Below are 18,799 nucleotides of genomic sequence, written 5' to 3' on the forward strand. Positions count from 1 at the left end.
GGACTGGCAACAACAACAACAACAAAAATTCTATTTAAGAGCATAACAAAAGGAAATTCTTTTTAGTTTAATCCAAGTATATATTTCTTCTTTTGAAGCTCAGCATTACCAGGAAAGCCTTTGGTTTCCCAAAACTCAAAAATGTTTATTGTCAAGTTATTTTTTAGTAAGCATTGTGGCTCCAAATTGTGATTCTATGTTTATATAACTGAAATCTTGAACTAAAGGTTTAAGATTGTATGTTGAGTCACACATTCTCTCACAGTAATGGACACAAAGTGTAATTCTGAGATGAAGAAGTTTGGTACTAAACTTCTACTAAGTGTGTCCTTCCTTCCTTGCATCCTTCCTTTGTAGTTTTGGTAGTACGGGTTTGAACTCAACTTGAGTAAGAGTTTCACTTTAGGTGTGGACTATGATTCTCCTGTTTGTACTTGCCTTTATTGCTGGTACGAGAGGCATGTGTTATTGTGTCTAGCCATTATGCTTCCCTTGTAGCTAGGATGACAGTTGCATACCACCATGTTTAACTATTGGTTGAAATGGGGTTTCTTGAACTTTTAAGCTCAGGCTGGTCCTAGACTTTGATCTCTGCCTCTGATGTAGCTAGTATTACAGCTTGAGACACCATACCTGGCTATACATATTTGTTAATCACCTACTATACACTCAAGCACTTTGGAAACTCAGTTTTTTGGAGTGAGAGGGGGAGAAGTTAGATACTGAAGAGAATTTTCCAGAAGTAAGTAACATTGTCTTTCAAACAGCGTTAATCTTTTATAACTGCTTCCAACCATAGAAAACCTCTGCAGTATTAATAGTATTGTTGATGTCAGCACTTTTCTTGGGAGGAGTGTTTTTTGCTTATTCAACTTTTGCCTCATGTTAGATTTTTTTCTTCCTGCTAAACATTGCTATTATCTTAGTTTTTTTTGTTTTGTTTTGTTTTTAATGGCTGTTCGGTCTGAAAATTTGGTTTCTTTTTTCTACTTCTCCTAGTAACTGTGGGTCCCTTGGTACATTAGCCAGTTTAAGATTATTTATACCCAGTTATTTAGCAGTAAACTCTCATTCCTAAAGGATGCTTTTGATTGTGTGGACTCCACTAATGTTGAAGCACTAATTCTAAACTTGGAACAAATAAAGATCTTCTGTTTTATTTCAATTTTTATAATTTCCCACTACAATATGGCCTCCCACTGTGGAGCAGTTTCATGAAGTGCTTAGCATTTTTGGCTTCAGCAAGATCAGAGGAGTTTAGCTCTTCTATCATTGGGAAGTGTGATGTGTTAGGTTTTGTAAGTAGGTTATCCTTAGGAGCTATTAAAAAAAGAAACTTTGTTAGAAAAAATGATGTACTCAGTGTGCCTTATGTTATGAGGTATAGCTAAATACTTTAACTAAAGTTTTCATGCCTGAAGTAACAAAGGATTCAACACTCCTGGATGGGTTAATTTTAATTGATATCTGGATGGCTGAGATTGGAACAGAGATTATTAAGAGAATTAATGTGGTCCAAGTAGTCTCAAGTCTTCACTCAGGATTCACAGGAAGCATGAAGATGCCACTGTGTAATCAAGCCATCCCTGTCTTCTGTCTTGGCCATACCCGCATCCATAACCTGTCACCCACAGCAGCACATATTATCCCTTTCTTTGGCTTTGATCTATGAATGCTGTCATTAACAGTCACCTGGGTCCCTCACCTTTAGGGTTCCCAATATCTTCTTGGGTGTGTGCTAACGTGTAGCAGCACACTGGACATTTTTGGTTCAGGATGCTAGCATGGGGCCCAGAAGGCCTGTACTTTACAAAAGCATTCCAGGTGATTCAGAGCCCCATTCAGGGAAAACAAAAGCCATTTAATGGCCCAAAGATGCTCTTGGCTCTGTTTCCATGGCACCTGCCATAGGACTTGGCTACCACAGGCAGGCTGCTCCTGAAGCATAGCTGCATACTGGACCTTCCCTTTCTGCCCTGTTCTCTATCTGGCTCAGGTGCTGGCGTGAGGCTCACCACCTCTCCCTCCTGGGATCGCCTCTTCTTTCACTATCCAGTCACTGCCTCATACTTGTTCTCTAATGCACCCTGCTTTGTTGTAAAGTTTGATACTTTTATCTCTCTCACAGTGCTCTACCTCAATCTCTTTATTCCTTCCAGAGGAGGACTGAGGGCCCAGACACTTGAATTTGAAATGTGGATCCTGGCTTAGCTATCTGACCAAGGATAAGTTAACCTTTCTGGGCTTCTGATGCCTCAGGTCAAAGTGGGAGACTGGTAACTTCTTCATGTTTGCAGCAAGGACAAAATGAAGGGGCAGGTCTGGCAACAGTGACTAGCATTGTCAGCTGTGTCATGGCTGTGATCTCTCTCTTCTGTTGCCATATTTAGAATCACCCTGCAGAGGGCTTTATCCCCCTGGTTCTGGAGGGTAGCAGTCTTGCATCCCTCCACTTTTAGCAGCAAACACCCAGCTGCTCCCCAGGCTGCTCTTCCCACGCTGATGGGTTTGTTCTGACTTCCCTTGTGCATTCATTTCCTCATGTTGATGGTACCAGGCCTCAATGGACTTGGCTTTAAAATACGTCACCTTGACCTTCATGACTTAAAGTCTTTGTCCCTGTGGCTACCACCTGTGCTTTCTTCACCTGCTTCCCATGGAATGTAAGCCCCTTTACTGCTCATCTCCACAGCACCATCTATTCAAGCCCTGCTGTCTTCAAGCTCATCTATAGTGTAGGAATGAGCACGCTGCTATTACTACTGCTGAGGCTGGCCAGGCCTGCAGTGCACTGCACCTTCTGTACCCTCCACACCAGCTCTGGATTCACTCCAGACTGCAGCCCACCTGGTAGGGGTCTAAGGATGCAATGGGCTCAGGCCCACTGCCTGCCCTTGCTTCTGCCAGGGCCTGCAGGAGAGCACCCCTTCACTGGAATTGAGCACTGTTGGACTCACGACAAGCTCACTGCCTGCCACACAGCACTGGATTCCTGTCTGGGAGCAAGCCTGTGACGGCTGGGATCCATGCTTCCAGGCTCCTTGGCTAGTCCCATCCAGATTGCTAAGGCTGGCTGGCTCTGTGGCGTGTGTGTCTTTCCCGGAACAAAAGGAACCCATCTTGAGGTCCCCTCCTCATAAACGTGTCTACCTTTTATGAGTCAGAAAATGGGTCATAATGTCCAAATGACCGTTTTCCCAGACTGCACAGTTTATAAACAATTTCACGGATCTTAAGTCCAAGTTTCAGCCAGGAGTTCCTCCTCCTCAGTTTCTGCAAGAAGTATAGTCCTAGCTGTGGAAAATTCTCTTCTCCTTTTTATTTCTTACTCTATGAATCACTATGCTTCACCCTGGTGAATTAGTTTCCTAGGCTGCTGCAACCACTTATTTCTGACTTCTTGCTTTTTAACAAGAGAAGTTTATTCTCTCACAGTTCAGGAGACAGAAGTCTGAAATGAAAGTCCAGGAAGGCTGGTCTGCCTTCTTAGGCCTGGCCTAGTCTTTTCTTTGCCCCTCTCCTAGTTTTCTGGGCTGCAGGAATGCCCTGGTGGTCCTTTTGTTTTGTCTGCATGGATCTGGTCTCTTCATATTCAGTTGTTCATTCTCTCTTCTACCCCACCTTCCTCCTTGTTCTTCTACTTCTCTTTGCCCACCCCTTTCATTTCCCATTCCCTCCCTCCCTCCTTCCTTTCTTCCTTCCTTCCTTCCTTCCTTCCTTCCTTCCTTCCTTCCTTCCTTCTTTCTTTCTTTCTTTCTTTCTTTCTTTCTTTCTTTCTTTCTTTCTTTCTTTCTTTCTTTCTTTCTTTCTTTCTTTCTTCTGTCTGTCTGTCTGTCTACCTGTCTGTTTCACTGTCTATCTGTCTGGCTTGTCTGTGCTGGTCCTGGGGATTGAACTGAAGGCCTGGGTGCTGTCCTTGAACTCTTTTGCTCAAGGCTAGTGCTCTTGTCATTTGAGCCACAAATCCACTTCTGGCTTTTTGGTGGCTAATTGGAGGTTTGACTCACAGGCTTTCTTGTCTGGGCTGGCTTTGAACCTTGATCTTCACATCTCAGCCTCTTGAAGTACTTAGGCGTGAGGCCACCAACACCATCTTGCTTTCTCTCTCTGACTGTTTTGGGCCTTGATTGCTAGTAGGGCAGGCACTCTACTACTTGAATTATGCCTCAAACCCTTTGGCTTTACTTTTCAGATAGAATCTCACAGTTTTGCCTGGGGTCAGTATTGGACCTATATCTTCCTAACTGTTCCTCCTGTGTAGCTGGGATTGCAGGCTTTTACCATTCTGTCTAACTTAATTGTTGAGATGGGGTATTGCTAACTTTTTGCTTTGGTTGGCAGCGAGGATTTACAGACTTGAGCCCCCCACTCTATATTGACCTTCCTGGATAATCATTTCACAGTCCATAACTCTATGTGAAAGGCCCCTTTCCCTAAATAAGAACACTTTCCTGGGGTTGGGCTTGATTTCTTTGGGTGAGCATGCCCAGCCTACTGCACCTGGATAATAATAGTTTACATGGTTATACATCCATTCTAGCATGCCAGGTTCATAAGCTAAATCTGTGTTAACTGGTAATATGATTGCTACTAGGAATGTTTCATAACAATAATAATAGATATGAGATTTTTTTGGTGTGTGTTACAGTACATTTTTAAAAATAAAAGCAAATAGTGGGTCAAATCTGGTGGACAAGCTACATGTTATTCACAAACAATATGCTGGAAATGGACTGTTCATCTTAGGGGGGGTGGGGGGAGGGAAAGTTGGAGAAAAGTGAGAGAGGGGGTAGCAAGTTTGACAAGAAATGAATTCAGTACCTTACATATGTAACTGTTAACTCCTCTGTACATCACCTTGACAATAAAATTAAATTAAAAAATATTTTAGTGTATCACTTTCAAACATCTATGTATGTTATGTACACATATTTAATATTCTGATTCTTTGCATATCTAGTAATTTTTCCAGACATTAGATATCTAAACAAAATGTTTTAATTTTTTTTGGAATAATATGACTGGATGATTACCCATTGCAACTACTGGATTTTATTTTGGGGGGGGGGAATTAAGGTTTGAACTCTGTGCCTCTTGCTTGCTAGGCTAGGTACTCTATACTTGAGATATACTCCCAATCCTCTTTTACTTTTTAAAGTTAGTTTCTAGATGGGGTCATGAATTTTTTCCTAGAGTCAGCATTGGACTGCAATCTTCCTACTTGTTCCATGTAGCAGAAATTATAGCTATGAAGCATCTCATACAGCCTATTTGTTGAGATGAGGTTCTTACTAGCTTTATTTAGTCTGGCCTCAAAACATAATGTTCATGATCTCCACCTCCTGAATAACTGGGATTATAAGTATGAGACACTATGCCTGGCAAGAAAGTCTTTTTTTTTTTAAATTGGTTCCAGTCGTTCATGTAAATTGAACTCGGGACCTGACCACTGTCCCTCAGCATTTTTTGCTCAAGGATAGGACTCCACTTCTGGATTTTTTTGCAGATTGATTTGAGCTAAGAGTCTCACTTTCCTGCTGGGGAAAGTTTGTGAGACTCCTCTTATGTTGAACTAAGATCCTCAGATCTCAGCCTCCCGAGTAGCTAGGATTATAGGAATGAGCTACTAGCACCTGACTTATTCTTTTAAACCTTTATCATTCTGGGTACTATGGCACACAATGACTTCTACTGACCCAAGAGAAAAGTGCCCCATGATTCCATTTGATTGATGAAGTGACTAAGGCTTGAAGCCCTTAAAAAGCCTGGGAAGATCTGCTTAGGTCTGGCCCTTTTGTCAACAGTCTTGCAGACTGTAGCCAAATTCCTCCACTTCTCTGAGCTTGATTAAGTGTAGCACAATATAGGCTATGGAGTGATAATTCATTAAGAGGCAGAATTCAAAGACCAAGAAGAAATTTTAAACAGTTGGCAGGCTTTGATTTTGACATCGATGTTTGGGTGATCTGTGAAGTTTGATGGTGCAACACTGCTATAAAAAAAAACCCAACATTTCATAAACAGTAATGTGTTACTGTGGTACTATTTTCAGTGGTACTAGTTTTCCCCCTTTACCTAGACCATGCTCCTTTAAAAATAAACTTGTTATCCTGGGTACCAGTAATCCTAATTGCTCAGGAGACTGAGATTTTGAGAATCATGGTTCAAAATCAGCCTGTGCCCAAAGGTTTGTGACACTCTAATTTCCAAAATGACCAGCAAAAAGCAAGGCTGGAGCTGTGGCTCAAATGGTAGAGCACCAGCTGTGAGCTGTGAACAAGAAAGCTGATTGACAATGTCAGGCCCTGAGTTCAAGCCCCAGTATGGGCAGTAGAAAAAAACAAAAGAACTTAGCCCTGAGACAGTGGCACACATATGTAATCCTAGCTAATCAGGACGTTGAGATCTAAGGATTGCAGTTCAAGCCAGCCCTGCCAAGAAAGTCTCTGAGATTCTTCTCTCCAATAAACTACTCAAAAAAAAAAAAAAGATGAAAGTGTGGAAGTGGAGTTCTGGGTAAGGTGGTGGAATGCTGAGTGCAAAAGCTTGGGGACAGTGCCCAGGCCCTGAGTTCAGTCCCAGGACTAGCAAAAAATTAGAACTTTTTAAAAGAAAAAAATGCTTGTTATTGCTTTGTGAATTTATATGTTTTAGTACTTGATAATAAAAATATTTTGTTTTATTTTTTTTGCCAGTCCTGGGCCTTGGACTCAGGGCCTGAGCACTATCCCTGGCTTCTTTTTGCTAAAGGCTAGCACTCTGCCACTTGAGCCACAGCACCACTTCTGGCCATTTTCTATATATGTGGTGCTAGGGAACCGAACCCAGGGCATCATGTATACGAGGCAAGCACTCTCGCACTAGGCCATATTCCTAGCCCCTCTAATAAAAACATTTAAAGAGTGCCAGGCACTGGTGGCTCATGCCTGTAATCCTAGCTACTCAGGAGGCTGAGACTGGAGAATCACAGTTTGAAGCCAGCTGGGGCAGGCAAGTCTGTGAGACTCTCATCTCCCATAAAATGCTCAGAAAAGTCTGAAAGTGGTGCTGTGGCTCCAGTGGTAGAGTACTAGCTACCCTTGGGCAGAAGACACTCAGGGACAGTGCCAGGCCCCAAGTTCAAGACCCAAGACTGGAAAAAAAAAGTTGCTAGAGACGAGCCTGTGAAGTACCTAAGAGTTATTTCATTGGAATAATTCTTTTTTTTTTTTCAAATTTTTATTATCAAACTGATGTACAGAGAGGTTACAGTTTCATACGTTAGGCATTGGATACATTTCTTGTACTGTTTTTTACCTTGTCCCTCATAACCCCCTCCCCCTCCCCCTTACCCTTTTCCCCTCTGAGGTGTTCAGTTCACTTACACCAAACAGTTTTGCAAGTATTGCTTTTGTAGTTGTTTCTCTTTTTTTACCCTGTGTCTCTCAATTTTGGTATTCCCTTTCAATTTCCTAGTTCCAATACCAGTATACACGGTTTCCAATATACTCAGCTAAGATTACAGAGATAGTGTAGGTACAACCACAGGAAGGTGATACAAGAACATCATCAATAATAGAAGCTACAGATACACCTGGGATGTTGAAAGTAGTTACAACTGTCATATAACAATTGTCTCCATAACATGGAGTTCATTTCACTTAGCATCATCGTATGTGTTCATAAGGGTATAGCTATTGGGCCTTGTGGTGCTCTGCTATGACTTGCCTAAACCTGTACTAATTATTCCCAATAAGGGAGACCATAGAGTCCATGTTTCTTTGGGTCTGGCTCACTCATTGGAATAATTCTTTTTTTTTTTTTTCTGCCAGTCCTGGGCCTTGAACTCAAGGCCTAAGCACCGTTCCTGGCTTCTTTTTGCTCAAGGCTAGCACTCTGCCACTTGAGCCACAGCGCCACTTCTGGCCATTTTCCTGTATATGTGGTGCTGGGGAATCGAACCCAGGGCCTCATGTATATGAGGCAGGCACTTCTTGCCACTAGGCCATATCCCCAGCCCTGGAATAATTCTTAAAATCATCTTGCTATCATTTAACTTTATAGTGAAGAAATAGTTGATTTCCTTAATAGCTATTTTGTTGAGAGGCCATTTCTGCAGTTGTATATGGGGGGATTTGATGGGAGTCTTTCTGGTGTGGACTTGACTTGCATATGTAAGGCCCTGGGCTTGTTAACCTCTGAGTGAGTCTGAGAGTGGCCTTGGGCTGCCTCTCTTTTCCTTCCCTCTCTTCTCTGTCAGGAGAAAGCTACTTGTCTGAGGCTTGCTGACCCACCCTCCCACCCCCCTTCAGTTTCCCCTCTGTCACTGCCACTGTCAGTATTGGCTTTCACTTAGCAATCTCCTACTGTTGGGCTTGGAATTGTGACTTTCATTCTTTCAGGGGTCTCTCTGTGGCATAAGGGTGGTCTTTTGTAGAGTTTTTTTGCTAAGTAGGCCATTCACACTGGAGAACTGAGCCCTGCTCTCTAGGCTCCCCAGCTTCTTCAGCCAAGGTGGTACCCAACTCAGTCAGCACAGTGTTCAGTAGGCTGTTTCACTCATGTGTAGCTACATTTGAGGGGTTGCATTGCCGTAACCTGACTCTTCTTATCTGTCTTGGGGACTTGTGATGCTAGATAATTATTTATGAAATTCTTACGTTGTATCACATCTTGCTTTTCCCACCCCTATAATAAGTAATGACTTTCAAGGGATGTATTCATCTGTCTTTCTGGAAATTGAGCCTGAACCATTCATTTGATATTTTGTGGTATTGGGGTTTGAAAGTAGGGCCTCATGCTTGCTCCACTGGTGCTCTACCACTTGATTCATGCCTCTCGCCTTGCTTTTTGCTGGTTTCTCTGGAGCTTTTCTTCATGGACTTGCTTGGAACCACCATCTCAGGATCTTCGCCTCCTGAGTAGGTAGGTTCACAGGCCTGAGCCACTGGCACTTGGTTTCATTTTTTTTTTTACTGATTTACTAAAAATGTTTCTCTCTTTAGAAGACTAGAAAACGATCCAGGTTGTTGTTGAGTTGATCCAATTCTTTCCATGCCAAGCAGACTTTCAGTCTAAATTTGGGACCCCAGGAGACAGATTTAGGATTTAGAGGGTTAAGAGCAAGACATGACCGGCTGCGAGGTCACATGGCAGAGGCAGGAGGCAAGGCTGGACATTGACTGTAGCTGCCGCTCTGTTTAAAACAAACAAACAACAACAGAAAACACGGCGGGAAGAAACTCAATTCATGGGGAACAGGTGATGGGGCGTCTTCTCCCTGTGATAGACTCTGATGGGGGCACTCACTGTAGGGGCCTTGGGGGAGGGGTACCCTGAATATTGGTGCTTTTGCCAAGTTTATGAACATACAAGGAATGGTGTGCCCAGAGGAGGAGAAAAATACCGAACTTTTAATGTGACATTCTTATTTATTTATTTATTTTGCCAGTCCTGGGCCTTGAACTCAGGGCCTGAGCACTGTCCCTGGCTTCTTTTTGCTCAAGGCTAGCACTCTGCCACTTGAGCCACAGCGCCACCTCTGGCCATTTTCTATATATGTGGTGCTGGGGAATCAAACCCAGGGTTTCATGTATATGAGTCAAGCACTCTTGCCACTCGGCCATATTCCCAGCCCTAATGTGACATTATCTAGCCTATGAAATGTGTGATTGGCCTTCAGTTCACCTGGTGCCACTCCTACTTCCTCAATGGCTTAGGAGAGAGCTCCACCTCGGCTGCTAGAGAGGGGCTTGTGCCTCTTCCTTTGTGTTGGATGGTAGGATGCAGCACTTCTGATTCTCCTAGTTTTCTGGGTATGTTGCATTGAAACTATTCCAGTCTCCCTAAAGTAGAGGCTTGTTTGGTACCATTTGAAAAGTTCAGTGTAACCTGGTTCAAAAATTATTTTTTTGTATAAATACCAGTATTGGAGCTTGAATTTAATGCTTTTTGCTCTCACTGGGCTTTTTCATTCACAGTGGGTGCTCTGCCACTTGAGTCACATCTCTACTTCTTGCTTTTTGCTGGCTAATTGGAGATAAGAGTCTCAAGAATTTGTTTTCCAGGGTTTGCTTCAACCTCAGTTCTTAGATCTGAGCTCCTGAGTAGCTAGAATTAGATCACCTAGCATGGGTCAATTTTACTGTGATTTAACTCAGTTTTAGTCATTGGCTTATCCATACTTGCCATGTAGGGGAAAGGATACATTTACACAGATTTGATGATAAAGTCTTACAATTTAATGGTGTTAATAACCCTATCACTTTTTTTTGTCATTTGTGGGGCTTGAACTCAGTGCTGTCCCTGAGCTTTTTCACTCAAGGCTAGTGATCTACCACTTTGAGCCACAGCTCCACTTCTGTTTTTTTCTGGTGGTTAGAGATAAGAGTGTCACAGACTTTCCTGTCTGGGCTGGATTTGAACTGGTGTCCTTAGGTCTCAGCCTCCTGAGTAGCTAGGATTGTAGGCATGAGCCATTGCCACCCAGCTTACCCTATCACTTTTTACCTTAGAAGTTAAATGATAGTGTCCCAGCCCTTTCTCCCTCTCCTTTGATAACATGTTTCATAACATGTAGAGAAAGGATACAATCATTCTTAACAGGCCATTCTTTTCTCCAGCCTGTAGATATATAAGGGAGGCTATGTCTTCGCAAGCCCTGCAGTGGATGAAACATGGTCATTGGCTATTTCGGGTCCATTTGCCTGCTCTATGGTGGTAGTGGAGTAGGGTGAGTGGATGAGAACCATGTGTACTTCATTTCTGACCCTACCTCTTCTGCGTGGCTTCAGTTGAGCTGTGATGCACTGCAGATCAGAGGCTATGTTGCCAGCCTAGCTGCCTGGCTGTACAGCTCTTCAGATTCTCCTCACCTAAGTGGGCTCATGCAGAGAGATGAGAGGGGCCAGGCTCTCAGGCCTCGACAAGCTTTTGCAGAGCAATGCAGAAAAGGAAAGTCTGTGGTTTGGAACCGGAGAAGCATTTCCAGGACTGAGGTGAGTCTGGGAAATGGGGACAGCTGAATGCTTCCCAGATTCCTTCTCAGAACAACCTTTCCTTCACCTGGCCCCTGGCCCACAAAGTGGGCGAAGGGCTGGCTTTCTATATACATTGTACAAAGGAAGAGTGAAGCCATCTTTAAAACTTCTGTGAATTGGGGAGGCCTTGGCTTTCATTCTCAATACTGCCAAAAAGAAAACAAAATAAAAGCAAAAACCAAACTCCTTAGGATTGAAAGGAGGCCTGTATGGGATGTTTGGGGGAAAAATCCTCTGATGTTTTTATGCTGGAGAATCATACAGTCACTACCCCTCCATCCTTGTACACCAACAAATCAGGAGACAACTTGCTGTGATTGCTTCCTGGTCCTGTTGCTCCAGGAGGAGGAAGGGACTTTTTTTTTTTTTAAGTCCTCCATGTGTGCTGGGCATGGATGTGCTATGTTACTTCATTAAATGTTTGCAATAGCTCTTAAAGGGAGATATTGATGTTAACATAGTTTTTATTTTGATAATGCTGAAACTGTCATTCTGCTGCAAAAAAATGGCAATCAGAAGCAAAGCCTCCTTACTGTAGGAATGCTCACTATATCCTGCTGATGTTGCATGTGAAGAAACCTGTTTAGAAAAGATGAGCATGCTCAGGGTGCTGAAGAAATTTCTCTTTTGCATATGTTGCCCACATGATGGAGGCAGTCTAGCATACTGTTACACCAGAGCTCTACTCAGATAGATACCTGGGTTCCATTCTTTTTCCTTTTTGAGACAGGGTCTCATCCAGTTGCTCATGCTGATCTTGAACTCTTGGTCATCTGGGTTCCTCCTGCTCTGTCCTCTCTAGTAGCTGATGTTTGTGACAGTTGTGTTACCGCTCAGGATTCCAATCTTGACTCCCTACCACCTTGTATAACTGGCTAAATTGCCTACCATTTCTATGTGTCATGGTGCTGTTCATTAAACAACAAAGCATTGGAACTGGCAGTACAATGTGACTATTCTCGTACCACCAGAGGAGTGGAGCTTTGCCCTTCCTGTGCTGGCTTAGCTTGATCTGCTGGAGGACAGGGTGGGTTGTCTGGACTGTCCCAGGATAAGCTCTGGGCTGTTTGGTTTCAAGTTGCTGCTGCCTGCTTCAGGTTAAGATGTCAGTTTCCTGAAATAAGTGTCCTGGATGCCTTCAGTAAGCTGCTTTTGCCTCGCTTGGTCTCAGAGCCCTGCTCACCACTCCACATCTCCCAAAGCCCCCAGCACTGAATTTACTCCCCTTTTTCTGAGTGGCCTGGGGCAGGGTGAGGACAGCTCAGTAGCCCTTATTACATTTCTCACCTTACAGCTGCTGCTGGATGGCCTTTTAGGGGCATTGGACTCTGCTGTTGGACAAGATCTTTCTGCCATCTGTTGCAGTAATGAGGGAAACTGTGAGGCCTTCCAGTCCCTGGACAGAGATAACACTGGAAAGGAATTGAGTTTCTGGAAGAGGTATCTCATGGCTACGAGTCACCTCAGAGGGACTTATGTCTACTTTTTCCTGAGTAGGCTTTGAAAAGTGGTGTTGGCATAGAAATATCATGAGAATGTTGATGTGGCTTGGGTCAAGGTGGCATGGATGGTCTGGAGAGACAGAGGATGATTTTCTTTGATTGTATACACTCCCAACATCACACCACTGCCAGCCAGGACAAGCTTGGCAAGGACAAAGAAGATTCTACTGTCTTCTTATATTACATTTTTACAGAAGAAAAGCTCTGTGAGATGGCATTAAGGAAGTACCCTATAAGTTAACTAATCTCCTTTCCCCCTTCCACTTTGAAGTTGCATATTGATATTTAGGATTAATTTTAGTGTGCTTGTGATGTCTCTGAAGTGACAAAGAGGAGGCCTGGCTCCAGCGCTATAAAGTTGAGTGACATTGGTGTGTGGGCATCTATGGAGTCTAGGTTTCCTCTGAATTGTCTCTGAAGTCCTGGGCCTTGGGACAAAGGCCTTTATTATTTTTTTCTACTTTGGGGATACTTCCTGCGGTTCATGAGTCCCATTCTTGAACAAGGCTGTTTGGAGGTGACCCAACTACCCCAGCTATCCTAGGATGAGTGAAGAACTGAGCAGCGTTGTCCACTCTGAAATGGCTTCCAGAACCACAGAGCAACTCTGGGAAGCAAGTATGGGGCACAAGGGTAGGGGAAATAGCTGAGGAGGGAGCAACTTCTATCACTTTGAACAGATATTTTTAAAAAAAGAACAAGGCCAGAAACATCTGGAAAACTGCAAGTGTAGGATAGTCCCTGTGCGCCCCTCTGATGGTCCGATCAGAGGAGATGGAAGCAGATGTCACAGTTAGTGATCTGGGGTGCCCTTCAGAATTCCTGTGTTCTCCCTTAGGGCACAGCCTTGCTATTATTAAACGATTACGTGCACTTGCTTATTCCTCTCCTAGTGTATGCTTTCTAGCTAATGTCATTTGAAGCTAAAGATAGTTCTCTTGTCCTTAATTAATGTTCCTAAGATTTTCCTGCCCAGCCTTCTTAGATTTTCATTGTAGTGAATTTTTTTATCCTCACATCTCTGACTTGCTGTACATGGTGTAGGAGGTTCTTAGAGTTTTCAGTGTATGATATAGCTACCACCTGCACAGGTAGACAGCCATAGGTTGATCCTAGGATGTGCTAGCCTGGGGATAGTCCCCAGTGTTCTGATCTGAGTGGTACGTATTGGCTTGTTACTTCTCCTTTCAGAGAATCAGAGTTGTCCGATAAAGAATTGGATCATAAAGTAGTGATGCTTCTTGCTTTTCAAAAAGGGAAGTCCTGTATTAGTATATGCTCATACCAGCACAGGTACACATGCAGGTGCAGGCACACATATACACACACCAATACATACACACATCCTTTCTCTTAATCTTTCTTTTCAGAACTACTTTACAAGGTAATATCCTTGATTATATTTTGTCTTAGTCATTTTTGCTTCTTATGGTGGGCCCTCAATAAATAATGCTTCTAGCCGCTGTTGACCTAGCTGTCTTGTTTCTTAAGGTCACTGAAAATACTTTGAGAAACAGGACCATGTTACCATGCAGTTAGTGATTGATAAATGACTGCTTGGTTAATTCAAGTGCTATGACGAAGTGACCGATTGACTAATCTCTTGAGATTGGCAGGTTATTATTATCAGTTTGAATAGTCTCTTAGAATAGCTTTCTTTGATTTAATAGATAAATTGTGATTTTACTTAGATGACAATATCATTCTGAATGGGCATATGTATTTTCTCTGATAATAGTTATACATTTGTTTTTTTTTTTTTGGCTGCATAGTAGTTACTGGAAAAAATTAAAACAAAACAAAACAGGTCAGGTTCATGATTTAGTTTGTTTATCAGTACAGTCTGCAGATAGTAAAGCTATCAAAGATAAGATGATATATTTTTCTCTATCCTCTGTAAAACAGTTTAGGGTAAGAAGCAGAATTGAAGAACATAATGTTAAATAGAATCCAAATCATATCTATTAGTTGTGCTAATGCCTTAAGGGTTATTGTTGAAATTTATGTGGCCTACCATCTCAGCATAAAGTAATTGAAGTACAGGCTCAACTTGGTTGCTATAGTGATCAAATATACACAGGGCAGTATACTAGTGACTTGTGGGAAATGGGGGTTCAGGACACCTCTGGAATGCTGGTTTCAGATAGAAGATGGTACTAGATGTTTGATTCTGTATGGTCAGAGTTTATTTGGAATCTGAGGAACTGAGGGAATATTAAAGGTCATGTGTCAGGCTTAGAAGTAGGGTGTGGATGACGAGCAATCATAGAAAGAACAAAGCAGATTGTTTTAACACAAGGGATATTTCTTTTCAGAGGGAATGGTATCACTTATAGGCAGCAGATCCAGTTAAAAATCTGAATGTTGTCAGCCCCAGCCAAATTGTCCAGATACGTTTTCTTGCCTTCTCCTGCCTCTCGTGACAGACGAGTTCAGTGCCCCTCTCATTTTTTTTTTCAGTAGGATGTTGCCAGTTGCTGTGGACAAACCCCTAATGACTTTGACTTGGGATCGATATGCCATCAGTCCTTAGCAGAGCCATATGTTTATCTTGTAATGTAGTGTCTTAAAGCAGGGTTTAGCTTAAAGCGTTGTTTTTCACTCTAGGGAACTTAACAAAAAGCTATTCTAACAGCTAATTTTGCAAGTTTTATCAAAATTTTAAGAGGAATGATCAGTTTATAACTGTTATATGTATTGTTCTATGAGTTAAGCATTGAATGATGACCCAATTTATTTACTATTGCAAAACAATAGTAAATATTTTGGTGAGATTTAACCCCTTACATTTTCCCTGGCTTTCTTTTTCTTTTTCTTTTTTTGTGAGACAGTGTTTCTGGCTCACTATTTAATGTAAACTGGTCTGGAACTTGGAATCCTCTTGCCTCAGACTCTTCCTGAGTGTTAGGTGTAGTTTAACATTTTAATTTGAGCTGGCACTTTTGGCTCATTCTTGTAGTCTTAGCTACTCAAAAGGCTGAGATCTGGAAGACTGAGTTTCAAAGCCTGCCTTGGCAGAAAAATCCATGAGAAACCATCTCCCAAATAAAAAGCTTGGCTGTGGGCATGAATTAAATCATAGAGCACTGGCTGAACAAGTGAAGCAAGTAAGATCAAGGCTCCAAGTTCAAGCCTTGCTCTGGGGGAAGGTGTATGATTAAGTTGATACTCTGAAAGGTTAAAACTGGGAATTTTCAGGAAGGTAATCTTTAATATTGTTGGCTATTTAATCCTGATATGTTTTCAGTTTGGGAAGTTGGTTTGCTTTTGCTGTGTACACAGCTCTTCATTTATGTACAAGCATGCTTTCGCAATAATGGTTGGTAAAATCTGAGAATGAAATGTCTTCCATGATCTCATTTTGAGTGAGAGCACTGTCAGATCTGGTTTTCCTCCAGAGGTGCTTTCTTTTGTACCTTCTGCTCCTAAGGTTAGTTCCTTTGTCTTCAGTGTGACTTTCAGCTTTTCACCCTTAGGAACTGGTGCTTGGGAAGGATCTCAGCTCCTGGGGCCTCTCCTGCATACCATTTACACATTGTGCAGGGGTGGCATGATGGTAATAATCAGGAGCTGGCTCAGGTAGGGAGAGAGCTACACTTGCTTGTGTTGAAGGATAGGGTGCAAATGACTCAGGACATCGGGGGCACAAAGATACCACCTCACAAGAGACACCATCCCTCTGTGTGGCACATGCCTGGAACTCTGTACAGATAATGCTTTTCAAGAATTTCTGTGCTCTTAAAATAATCTTGATTTGTCCAGTGGCCTTTGCTTTACATGTATTTTCTTTCTGTGCCTTATAGCTGAATGGCTTATCTGGCAAAGCTAGTCTTCATCATCAAACCAAGTAGCCACATAAGGCATACCATTTTAGAAACCATAGGCAACATGTTCATAGGTGTCCTGACAGCTCCCCCAGTTGGCATTTAATACCAGGGTAGAAAATAAGGGCTAAAGATGGTGGGTGTTTTCTGCCTACTTCCTGGTAACTCTCTGAAATGCTTCTTCTTGGTCACTTTGCTAGGGTACCCCAGAAGGCACATGCCTCCAGAGGAGGGAAGCAGTGTGAGGCTGGGGCTAGATGAGAGGCTCACTGAGTGGACTGGAGATTCCAGGAGAGAACGTGTGGACAGGTGTGGGAGGGCTGCTTCATCCTAGGAAGAACACAAGAAAGCCAAGGTCTGTGAAGTGAAGTCCCTTGTTCTTCCTGCAACTCTTGCTTTGAAAGACCTTGGCACTTCCTCCTGGGATCAACTCCACATGCTTCTGGTTGGGGAAGAGGAAGTACAGCAGCCCTCTTGTGTTTGGGGCTTAGCTTCCTGCAGTTCTGCTCACCTGCTGTCTACTGCTCCTGGCACTGAACCTTACATGTACTGAGCATTACAATAGTTTGAGAGAGACTGTGTTCACATAACACTTATTACAGTATTTTGGTATAATTGTTTTATTCCTTGTTGTTGTTAATCTCATGCTGTGCCTGCTTGGCAAACTGAACTGTATTCTAGGTCAGTTTGTTTATGTGATACAAAATATCCATAGGGGTTGTTACTGTCTGATGTTTCAGGTAGCCACTGTGGGGCTTGGGATATCCCCTCTGGATAAGGAAACATTGACTACAATTTCTTCCTTCTAGTATTTGGGCTTGAATTTAGAGGCTGAGCACTGTCTCTAAGCTTTTTCACTGAGCTACTTGAGCCGTACCTCCACTTCTGATGTTTTGATAGTTGGCAATGAGTCTTATAGACTTTCCTGCCTGGGCTGGCTTTGAATCATGATCCTGAGATTTCACCCTCCTTAGTAGTTAGGATTATAGGTGTGAGCCACAGGTGCTCAGCAATGACTATACTCTGAGATGACTTGATCTTCCTAGAGTTGTCTTTTCCTTCACTAGAATAATAGAAATGACACAAAATATACTAGCAAATTGTTTGCCACAAAGGATTTCTCTCCAGTTAAATTACAATTAGTATAGCACAAGAAAGCAGCATCACCCTCAAAACTAAGAGGAATGTCATGGTCCCAAGTGTTTTGATGGCAGCCCCTCTAGACAGGGTGTCTCCTTGTTAAAGGAGACTATTGAGAGAGAGACAGCTGTTACCATATGGACAGGTGGAAAAGGGCTGTGTATCAGAAACTTTTGTTGTAGCACATTAAGCCCATTGGAAATGCACATGCTATTTTCTGGTAAGTTCTATGCACATATATGTAGATTCTGCATGAGAAAAAGGTTAGCTATTATTGTTAATGATGTTTTCAAGATTGTCCTTAAGCAAAGTATTAATTCTTGTTGTTGTTGTTTGTTTGTTTTTTTACTTCAAGGCTCCTGGGTCCTCAAGATGACCCTGAGCCATCAAGATTGCTTACAGAATATCTTGCACGCATTCACATTGGGCATCCTGCTTCTGTAGAGCTCAGCAAGTGCTAATGGCCCTTGACACCTTCAGGGAATTATACTAGAATGACAGGGCGGGTATGCTGTAAACTCTTCCCAAGTCCAGCATGTGCTTAGCTAGAACATGTAATCCAAAGTGACAAACTTTGGAACTAGGTCCTGAAGTCATTTTAGATTTTGCATCTGGACACCTCAGTGGCCTTGACCCTTGGCAAAAGTGGCTTCTCTTTGGGCCCCATGGGCCATCCCTGTCCTAGAAGATTTCTTTTTGATCTCTTGTGTGGAAGCAGGAAAGGGATGTGATCTTTCTTGTCCTGGATGCTCCTAGCAAACCTACCCTCCAGTTAAGGACAGCAGATCACATCATTTGGAATTCTGTTTCCATGCTTCTGCTCCAGATGTGTGTAATAATGGCTTGCCAAGACCTGGTGTGCAGGAACAGCCTGAGGCCTTAGGAGATGTGTGCACACATGTGTCAGGGGCTACCTGCTTATTTCCTTCTACTCACGCTCTCTAGCTGAAGCAATATTGCTAAGGTTTGGATGTGGTGTGAGTGTGACCCCAAGTGGTTTATCTATATTTGGTTCCCAGTATGGCTCTGTTGAGTGGCAGGGCTTTCAAGAGGTGAGGCCTAGTATAAGGTGATTAGGTTACAGGGACACTGCCTTCAGAAGGGATCAATGAATGTCTCATGGCTTATTTTCAAGTAAGACCATCTCCCACCCTGTGCTCAGCCTGTGGCTAGCTCTTTTGGTTTCTCTGCTATGTTGTAATGAAGCTAGGGGAGTCTCACCAGTGCACCAGTTGGAAGCCTTCGGGCATCGGAATCATGAGCTAATCATTGCTTTATAAAACACCCAATCTCAAGCATTTTGTTAGAGGAGCTA

General features: G+C 42.8%; 1 protein-coding gene and 2 long non-coding RNA genes across 9 annotated transcripts in view; 1 reads left to right on the forward strand and 2 right to left on the reverse strand.

The window, feature by feature from the left end:
* Ptprm (protein tyrosine phosphatase receptor type M) overlaps nt 1–18,799 on the forward strand; it is a 767,348-nt gene that overhangs the window by 33,688 nt on the left and 714,861 nt on the right. The gene's annotated exons all lie outside the window — the stretch shown is intronic.
* LOC125363864 lies at nt 368–10,341 on the reverse strand. Its single transcript, XR_007213368.1, has 3 exons — nt 9,626–10,341; nt 9,239–9,405; nt 368–378 (listed from the first exon to the last, which is right to left on the reverse strand). It is a non-coding gene; the product is annotated as an uncharacterized LOC125363864 (long non-coding RNA).
* Nucleotides 3,684–9,208, reverse strand: LOC125363865. The gene is made up of 3 exons (XR_007213369.1): nt 8,956–9,208; nt 8,282–8,285; nt 3,684–3,744 (listed from the first exon to the last, which is right to left on the reverse strand). It is a non-coding gene; the product is annotated as an uncharacterized LOC125363865 (long non-coding RNA).

This window comes from Perognathus longimembris, chromosome 15, assembly GCF_023159225.1.
Source record: "Perognathus longimembris pacificus isolate PPM17 chromosome 15, ASM2315922v1, whole genome shotgun sequence".
NCBI lineage: Eukaryota > Metazoa > Chordata > Mammalia > Rodentia > Heteromyidae > Perognathus > Perognathus longimembris.